Genomic DNA, 10,136 nt, shown 5'->3' on the forward strand with positions numbered 1-10,136 from the left:
TCACTGACTTAAATTCCTGAGATTATAAATGGTCCCATTTGGGTTATAAAATTCAAGGGTCAAACCAGCAAGATTATTTACAAAAGAGGACAGAATCCAAATGCTAGAGAGAATTTAAGTCCATTTGCTGCCTTTTTTTTTTAATTTATAAAGGAAAAATCTCAAACAAGATAGAAGACATCATGTAAAATTAGCATTTTCCCCTGTATTTCTGTTTTAGGATCTGTTTTGACATCTGATTTTATGTTTACAGGAATGGATTTTTCAAATCTGTTCTATTTAGAAACAGGCATCAAAATTCAGAGCAGAAGAAACCTCAGTTTATCTCATCCAGAGCCTTTATTCTGCAGGTGAGAAAACTGAAGCTGCAAAGAAAAGAGGGACCTACTCAGGGCATCTGTCTAGTTAATGGCTCAAGCCAAGCCCCCTACTCCTGACCTCTGTCTTCTTTCCAAGACATGCCCAATCTTCACACCATGCTAGTTCCACTAAATTCCTTAAGATTTTAAATCTCAGAATTTTATATTTTGCTATGATTTTTCCAGATAATTAAGTTTTAAAATAAAATCAAATAATACTCTTTAGCCTGAATTACCCTAATATTGATAAACAACGTGCCCTTTCTAATTTCATCTAGTTTAACAATCAAAGATAGAGTAAAATGAGGCAAAGAAAAACTCTTGATTAAGCTTTTAGGCGGAAAAAAAATTGCATTCATTCACTCATTCATTATACAAGCAGCAATCCACTGCGACATTTTAGATAAGACAATTTCCTGGAAAGCTAATACATCTTCAGTCTCAGGGACCCACACTTGCCTAGGCCTCTTCTAAGATCCTATGACTAAAAAAAAAAAAAAAAGGTCCTATGGCTGAGTTTATATTCTTTTTCTGAGGCCCATGAAAGTGTTTGAGCTTCAGGCTATGCAATACCTGGACCGAACAGTGGAAAAAAAAATTATCAAGCTCATAATGTGGATGCATTTGAAGGAAATTGTTCACCAAGAATTAATCATGGTAACCTAATTGCTTTTCCTTTTTTGATTGCTTACTAGGTTAGTATAAGAGATTAAAATCACTCATGTAACAAGATTATCAAGATCCTTCTGTGTCTCGGGCACTGTTCAAGGGTTCAGGGATAACACATAGCAAAGTAACTATCCTCACAGAGTACAAAGTACAATGAAATTAACGATATATATCTTCATTTTGAATAAGCTTGCTAACATGTATTTTTGAATAAGATGATGGTCTGTGCTCTTCAGCATTACATTATTGGGTAGAATTCCTATCAGAGGAATATGGCCAAACATTAGAGAATTGATGAATGGGTTCATGTACACTTGGACAGCAATCTCTAAAGGAATAGCACAGGGGGTGTCAGTCAATGGCATTGTTTTATTCAGTTACTTTGCTAACAATCTGAATGTAAAACACAAGCATCCTTACAAAATGTATAGCCGAAGAGTGTAAGTCAATAATGATGAATGACAAAGTCAAGATTTGTCAATATTTTCCATGAAACGTCAGTGGGCTTCCATGCAAGGCTATTCCATTATTGACAGTGTTATGTCCCTTTATCACATTGTGTTGACAGGTGTCAAGAATAATATGTTAGTACATGTTCCATCACTGTGATAGTTTGCCAAATGAATATGTCAGTTTTAATAACTGAAACATTTCTTTCTTATAAAGTTCAAGAAAGTACTGACATCTCTGTTACAATATTATTTATTAAAACTAAATCTCCAAACACCTGACAATAATTAATGTAATATACTATATCAACAGAGTAAAGAACAAAAAGCACATGATCATCGTCAGAGATGCAGGAAAAGCATTTGACAAGTCCAATACCTCTTCATGATAAAAAACACTCAGTAAACTAAAATAGAAAGGAACTTTTTCAACTTGAGAAAGCCCATCTGTGAAAAACCCACAGCCAGCATAGAGTCAATGGTGAGAGACTGAACACTTCCCCCTGAGGTCAGGAAAAGACAGCTCTTGCCACTTCTATTCAACATAGTACTGGAGTTTCTAACCAAGAAAATTAGGAAAGAAAATGAAATAAAAGACATCTTGTTTGGAAAGGAGGAAGTGAAACTCTCTATTTGCATATGATATGACCTGGTATATAAGCTATTCTAAGGACCCACTAGAAGACTGTTAGAACTAATACACCAGTTGAGCAAGGTTGCTGGATATAAGATAATATAAAAAATTAATTGTATTTCTATACAGTAACAATGGACAATCTCAAAAATAAAATTAAGAAAACAATTCCATTCATAATAGCTTTGAAAAAAATTAAATACTTAGGATTAAATTTAACTAAAGAGATAGAAAACATGCACTCTGAAAAGCTACAAAATAATGTTGAAAGAAATTATTGAAGACCTAAATAAATGTAGAGAATTCCCATGTTCATGGATCGAAGGACTTTATATTGTTAAGATAGCAACACTCCCCCAAATTAGTCTACAAATTCAACACAATCCTTATCAAAATCCTAGGTGACCTCCTTGCAGGAATTGATGAGCTGGTCCTATAATTCATATGGAAATGCAAAGGACCCAGAATAGCCAAAACAATATTGAAAAAAACCAATGTTGTAGAACCCACATTTCCTTATTCTCCACAACATCAGATGTTCTAGACCACCATTCTTTGTCAGTATCATTTCTTCTTCACTAAATAATGTTTTTCCTCACTAAAAACAACTATACATTTTAAAAATATAAATTTAATGGTATGGGCATTACCCCTCAGTAAAGATGTTTTAAAAACCCTAATTCTTCATTCATTTTGAAATGAAATTTTTTCATTTCTCAAATATTTAACCAGCTCCTTTAACAATTTTTAATAATGGCACAATTTCCAAACTATTTTTTAGCTCCAGCACTACAAGCTGTCAACTGAGGTGCAGATATTTTTCTAATTTTCATTATTTCATTTCCATTATCTTCCTAAATATTGGCTAATTCTCTCTGGTGTTTTTTGATGAACAATAGTAAATGTAAAATTATCAACAATATATATATTTTAGGGGCGCCTGGGTGGCTCAGTGGGTTAAAGCCTCTGCCTTTGGCTTAGGTCATGATCTCAGGGTCCTGGGATTAAGCTCCACATCAGGCTCTCTGCTCAGCAGGCAGCCTACACCTTCTCCCTGCCTGCCTCTCTGCCTACTTGTGATCTCTGTCTGTCAAATAAATAAATAAAATCTTTAAAAAAAGAATATATACATTTTATATCTTTAATTGCATCATCCAGAAATTATTGAATACAGTGGTTAATATCAAATTAAAATATCCAGAAAAAATTTAAATCATGGTTAAAACTCCAGACTTTTTCCATAACATTACACTAGCACACCTGTATACAGTTAGCAGAGTTTTTATGTCCACATATTTCACTGAAATCATTTCTCTCTGGCACCACCAACAAAAACTTTTTAAAGCATTTCAGATCTTACTTATGTCAGCTCTTCATAACATATTTATGTTAGGTTATTATGTCTATGTTGGAAAGAAAAAAAAATTCCATTTCTTCAAGGGGCTGAATTTCTCATTTAAAGGAAATTATTCTATGTTTACATAAAACAAGTGAAACATCATCAATAATGATTGAGATTTCACCCTTGATTTATGTTTTCCAAAATGTAGTGTTCTTTTCCAAAGGATACAATATACAGATTTGAAGGGATACATGAACCCCAATGTTTAAAGTAGCATTATCAAAAATAGCCAAACAAACAAAGGAGAGAGCCCAAATATCCATTGACTGAAGAATGGATAAAGAAGATGTGGTGTATGTATACAATGGGATATTGCTCAGCCATCAAAAAAATGAAATCTTGCCATTTGCAATGACATGGATGGAGCTAAAGCGTATTACGCTAAGTGAAATAGGTCAGTCAGAGAAAGACGAATACCATATGCTCTCACTCATAAATGTAATTTAAGAATGGAAACAAATGAGCATATGGGAAGGGAGTAAAGGAGAAAGGGAAGTAAGCCATAAGAGACTCATAGCAATAGAGAACAAACTGAGGGTTGATGGAGGGAGGTGAGTGAGGGATGGACTAGATGGATGATGGGTGTAAAGGAGAACACTTGTTGTGGTGAGTACTGGGAGCTGTTTGTAAGTGACAGATCACTGAATTCTACCCTGGAAACTGTACCTAAAATTTAAATTTTAAAAAGTTAGATTAAAAAAAAATTAGAGTTTTCTTGTCAGTAAACATATACTTTTTTTAAAGGAATTATTTATTTATTTGAGAGAGAGGGAGAGCATGCACATGCTGAGCACAAAGCCCAGTGATGCCAGGATCAGTCTCAAGACTCTGAGATCATGACCTGAGCCAAAATCAAGAGTTGGATACTTAATCAATGAAGCCACCCAGGCAGTCCAGTAAACATATGCTTTTAACAAGCCAGGACAATAAATATAGATTATAATTGTGTATCTATATCGGTATTATTCTTTTTTCTACAGTTCTATTAAATATTCATGCCTAAAAAGCACATTCTTTTTAAGGATTTGGAAGTGACTTCATTTACTTTCTCAAGAATTTGACTTAAATTTTTGAAATTTTTATTGACTTTTTATTGGACTTTTGAATTTTTATTATTCCACTCACTCTTGATATTTTAAAATGTTTTCCTTAATGATGATCATAAATTTCTTATGCTTAAGTCATAAGATTTAACAGGATTCCTAATCTAATAAAATGTTTAACAGTTTTTCCTTTTAATAGTGTAATTTTGATGTCATTTCTTCTTTATACTCCCACAGGTTCAAATTATTCCTGTTAATTATATTTAATGAAAATATTGAGAAACATATACAAATGTTGTCATCCCTTTGTTCTAGGTATTTCTATGCAACATTTTGTTATAAATCCTTACATTTCAAAACATTAAAATATACACTTACACAAGAGTTATAACATACTAACTATAAAAGACAAATAAAAAACATTATTTAGATTCAGTAGCAACTATAATTCTAGGATGAATATAAACTGGTCATTCTCCCAAATCACAGACAGTTTTCTAAAGAACACACCATCTATTTGCTCTGTTTACTGGACTTCGGCCAACTGGCTAGAGCTATCACTATTTCTCATATGTTTTTATGACAGGTGACCATTTATCAAGGGTTGCGGAATATCATACAATATTTCAATAGAACTAGTGAGTTTATATTATGAATGAACTTTTTTTTTTTAAAGATTTTATTTATTTATTTGACAAACAGAGATCACAAGTAGACAGAGAGGCAGGCAGAGAGAGAGGAGGAAGCAGGCTCCCTGCTGAGCAGACAGCCCGATGCGGGACTCGATCCCAGGATCCTGAGATCATGACCTGAGCCGAAGGCAGCGGCTTAACCCACTGAGCCACCCAGGCGTCCCTATATTATGAATGAACTTTACTACTGCTATATAACATTTACCAAGTGGTATAGAAATACTTCAGTATTTTAATAACCGTCTGGCCATTAAATATCAGTCCTAAGTCTGCATGGACCACTCTATGTCAGGATCAAGAAAATTACTCTTTTGGGGGCACCTGGGAGGCTCAGCAGGTTAAACCTCTGCCTTCAGCTCAGGTCATGATCTCAGGGTCCTGGGATCAAGCCCCACATCGGGCTCTCTGTTCAGCAGGGAGCCTGCTTCCCCCCACCCCCGCCTGCCTCTCTATTTGTGATCTCTCTCTCTGTGTCAAATAAATAAATAAAATCTTTATTTTTTATTTATTTATTTTACAGACAGAGATCACAAGTAGGCAGAGAGGCAGGACCTCGATAGTAGCAACTCGATCTCAGGACCCTGAGATCATGACCTGAGCCGAAGGCAGAGGTTTAACCTGCTGAGCCACCCAGGCACACCAAGAAAATTACTCTTAATAAAGGATGTTCTCCATTATAGTCTGATGTGTGCCTAGTATGGAAAACTAACAGGACAGGAAGTATTTGATGGAAAATAATGACCCTTCCCTAATACTTTTGCTAAGGACTTGGCCAAGACAAGACTGGAAGTTCATTGGTCCTCCTTGTGGAGTAAATTACAAGGTAAATTACCACTGGTTATTGAGGGAAATAGAGACATCCAGAGAAGAGCATTAACAGAGAAAATTCATCCTTGTCAACCACTCATGAGGGAAAGACATAGGTGACTTCCCAGAGTTTCCAATAGCAAGAAACATACTTCAATATAAACAATAGAGTCTTTACACACTGAATTAAATATATAACAATGTCCACTACAGTGCTATTTATAATTGGGAAACAACAATATGGTAATTGGAGAATTGTTAAAAAAAACTGTGATCCACCTACAAGATATTATATAGCCCCTCAGAAAAAAAAGTAGTCTTTCGGTAAAGGTAGTAGTATAAATGTTATCTTCATTTGTCTCACTGAATACCTCCAAATCAACAAAACTAAACTATATACTGAAGGGTATCCCATCTACAATGAACCCAGGACATGGCTCTATTCCAAACTACCAGTACTAAAGAACTTCTATAAATTATAGCGATATTTGGGAAAATTAAGTGAGAATTAAAAAAAAAAAACAGATAATATTCCACTAATAGAGCTCAATGATATTCCCTCCAAGTCAGTGGCAGGCATGAGAAATTGGATCTCTGGCTTGAAACAGAAATTAAAGTAGGCTAAGCAAGGGTCTGATAGACCTTAGTGCCACAGTTTCGAGTCCTACATTGGCACGGCTGGAGCGGTCAGAATGTGGGCTAGCTTTAATGTTTTCTCAGACTTGGACTCTAACTACACACATTTTGGGTTGAATACCCCCACCCCACCAGCAAATTCATATCTACCTGAAACTTCCAAATATGATTTTTTTTTTTTTGCCGCTCTCCTCTTGATTTCAGACTTCTAGCATCCAGAACTGTAAAAGTATCCATTCCCATAGTTTTAAGCTACAAAGTTTGTAGCAACTTGCTTTGGCAGCCTAAGGAAAGCAATAACACCACATACATAAACCAGAGTGTGATGAAGGATGGAGGGAGGGAATATCAAGCAGATTTGCAGTGTTGACCAAAGTGGACTGAATAGAAATGAACACCAAATGGCTAAACACGAAGCATCTGTGATCTATTAGCCTTCATTATGAACCACAAAAAAAAGACTAGACACTGTCTCCAGCTGACAGCCAGCAAGGAAATCAAGACTTCAGTCCTGCAAGTGCTCAGAACAAAATCCTCCCAATATCTGAATGAGCAGGAAATAGATTTCCCCTTGAGCATCGAGAAAAACAGCCGTGCTGATACCTTAATATTTAGTCCATTGAGACTATACTGGATTTCTGACCTACTGAACTATAAGATAATAAATGCATTGTTTTAAGGCACTGAAGTTTATTTTTTTAATAGCAACAATAGAAAGCTAATTGAGCAAGGACACAGGATAGGCCCCGAAGATGGAGAGCTTCACTGAAAGTCTTAAAGAAGCAATCACTTCTCCAAAGATCCTTCCCCATCCTGTGTAGCTAGGAGATGGCCCTTCTCCCACTGGCAGAAGCCTGGAGGTTGACCCTCAGAAGAAGCTCAAGAAAGAGTCATCTGGAACATAGGACAAAGCTATGGTCAAGTGTGAGCTATCTTAAAGTCTATAAACTGAATGATAAAACTCCATCAACCTCATTTTTTGTTCAGCTTCCATAATGCTGGCAGCTCAGAATACATACCTCCAACAGGAGCCTGGAGAACTCCCCCATGGGGAAACTGATCAGCCAAAGTAGAGTTATCTAGAGATACTGACACTTGTGTTTCTTGCAATGTGATGGTCAAGCCCCCACTTGATTACCCTATAGGAAAGTCCTCTTCTTGACAGGTCCCATCCAAGTGGGGGCTTTGAATTAATATTTTAGTGCCTCACTCTTAATTATCTTTTTTTAAAGATTTTATTTGTAAGTAAACTTCACACTCAACATAGGGCTTGAATGGATAACCTTGAGGTCAAGCGTCGCATGCGCTGCCAATGGAGCCAAGCAGGTGTCCCCCTCACTCTGAACTATTAACAGACACCAAAGTCCACCAGACCTTTTAGAGAGGCCTGTGATAGGAAAACTAGGCCAGAATAAACAGTGACATGGAATGCGCAGGAAACTGAACCGTCAAGAAAATGTGCAATAACTATAAGAAATACTCTGTTGTTCAAAGATTTTATTGAACACCTACTGGGCACTCACCGTTCTGAGTGTTGAACATAAATAATGAACAAGGCAGGAAAAATTCCTGGCCTTAGGAGGCTTACATTATCTAAGCAATGTAAGAGAAGCCACTAGACCTAAGAACTAAAAGCAGAGAACTAGTACCTATAAAAGCAATAGTCAAAGAACAAGATAGGGCTTCTAAAAATTAAAAATATAATAAGTAAACTTTTTAAATATTAGAAGTGTTAAATGATAAAGCTGAAAATCTCCTAAGGGATAGAAAATGGAGAAGAAAAAAAAATGCCTTAATTAGAGGATCAGGCAAAGAAGGTAGTGGGAAGTGACGGGGCTCTAGGAGTGACCTCTCCCAAGGGGGAACCACATACCTGGCAGATCAGCTGAAAGGTGTGAAAACAATGAGGGAAGAAATGAGCAGTGCCATCAGAGAGTTTGGGGTGAAGCCGTATACTAGACAGTTCAACTGATGATTATATTTGCATAATTCAAAGGACGTATTATTCATTAACAATGTGAATATGAATTTATTCAAAATGGCAACATAACCATATTGAAAGGATGGGGGTGAGGATTGTGTTGCAATGAGGGTTTCAGGAAGTGAGTGTGGGGACACTGTAAGAGGAACAAATCCTTTTCTTTTATAATAAGAATTTAATAGTTAACATCCACATTGGAAAAATGAAGAGAGAAAAAAAACAAGCCTACAAATTTGAAAGGTAACGATAAGTACCAGGAAAAAACAAACAAACAGCGAAAACCTTCAAAAACGTTACATCCAGGGACAAGGAAGCAGGAGTTGCAGAAAAAGCTGCAGTTTTAAAAATAAGCCTTGCAAAGTATTTGATGTCACCTGCTGTCCGTCTTGATTCTGAACAAATTGAGAAACAGACAACAGGGAGGGGCAGCCGGAAGAGAAACGACCACTCTTATTCGGATAAAGGCCAATTTGGGGAGGAGGAGCCCCAGACAGACTTATTAACTGAGTCCCAGGGTTGGGCCAGGGGAGGCCTGTTCCCAAGGTGTCAGGACCCCCAAACCCACCACCATACACATATAGGTTATTTGGAGGGGGATGGATGTTGCTGAACTGAATGGCTTGCACCCCCCTGAACTGGGAAAAAGATTAGCAATGAATTCATTTTATATTCATGCATTGAAGCAAACAAGGATCTTATTTCAGTGTTCAAAACCAAAGAGAAAGTGACACATTCCTGCTGGCTTGCTCTACATACAGTTGACGACCAAGGCACATATATCTTCTTTCCCAATATCTTAAACTCTGAGTTATATTGAAATTCGGAGACAGAGGTAGGTAAAGGGGGAACATAGTTTAAGAAGGAAGGCAGCAGGCATACAATTTTTTTGAGCTGTTAGAAAGACGTGCTCCTTGTTTGCTCACCATGTGGACTGTCCTGACTCTACCTCTTGCCAACAGGTCTCCGTTCACCAGTATTATTTATCCTTCTTTCCTTGCTAATGTGGCAAAATGCACAAAGAACATGTGGCATTAACAGACAAAGGGGTACCCTGGAGGTCACTCAGGAAGTTCCTGCTAGAATCAGGAAGACAGCCAGGGTTTTAGACTCTAGGTCCCTTGTTAGAATCAACAGACCATGCTCCTGCCCTCTTCTAAGCTGGCCTCAGCCCTGTGCCTACCTTGGTACCCAGGAGGCCTGAGCTGAGCTGGTGTTGCAAAGAAAAACTCAATTTTTGTGCTTCCTGAGCATTTAAGCCCGGAAAAATTCCCGTCTCTAATGTAAGAATCACAGGCATTCATCATTTCTCATTTTCTAAATAGATGAAAAAGAAGAAAGAGCAATAATTCGGGTGTGTTGCTTTAAGTGCTATTGCAAAAACCACTGTCAAATGCAAAGAAGTCTGTACTTACATCCCTCAACCCCGCATATATTTTTTTCTGCTTTTATGGTTCTTATTGAACT

Source organism: Neovison vison, chromosome 9, assembly GCF_020171115.1.
Source record: "Neovison vison isolate M4711 chromosome 9, ASM_NN_V1, whole genome shotgun sequence".
Taxonomy (NCBI): domain Eukaryota; kingdom Metazoa; phylum Chordata; class Mammalia; order Carnivora; family Mustelidae; genus Neogale; species Neogale vison.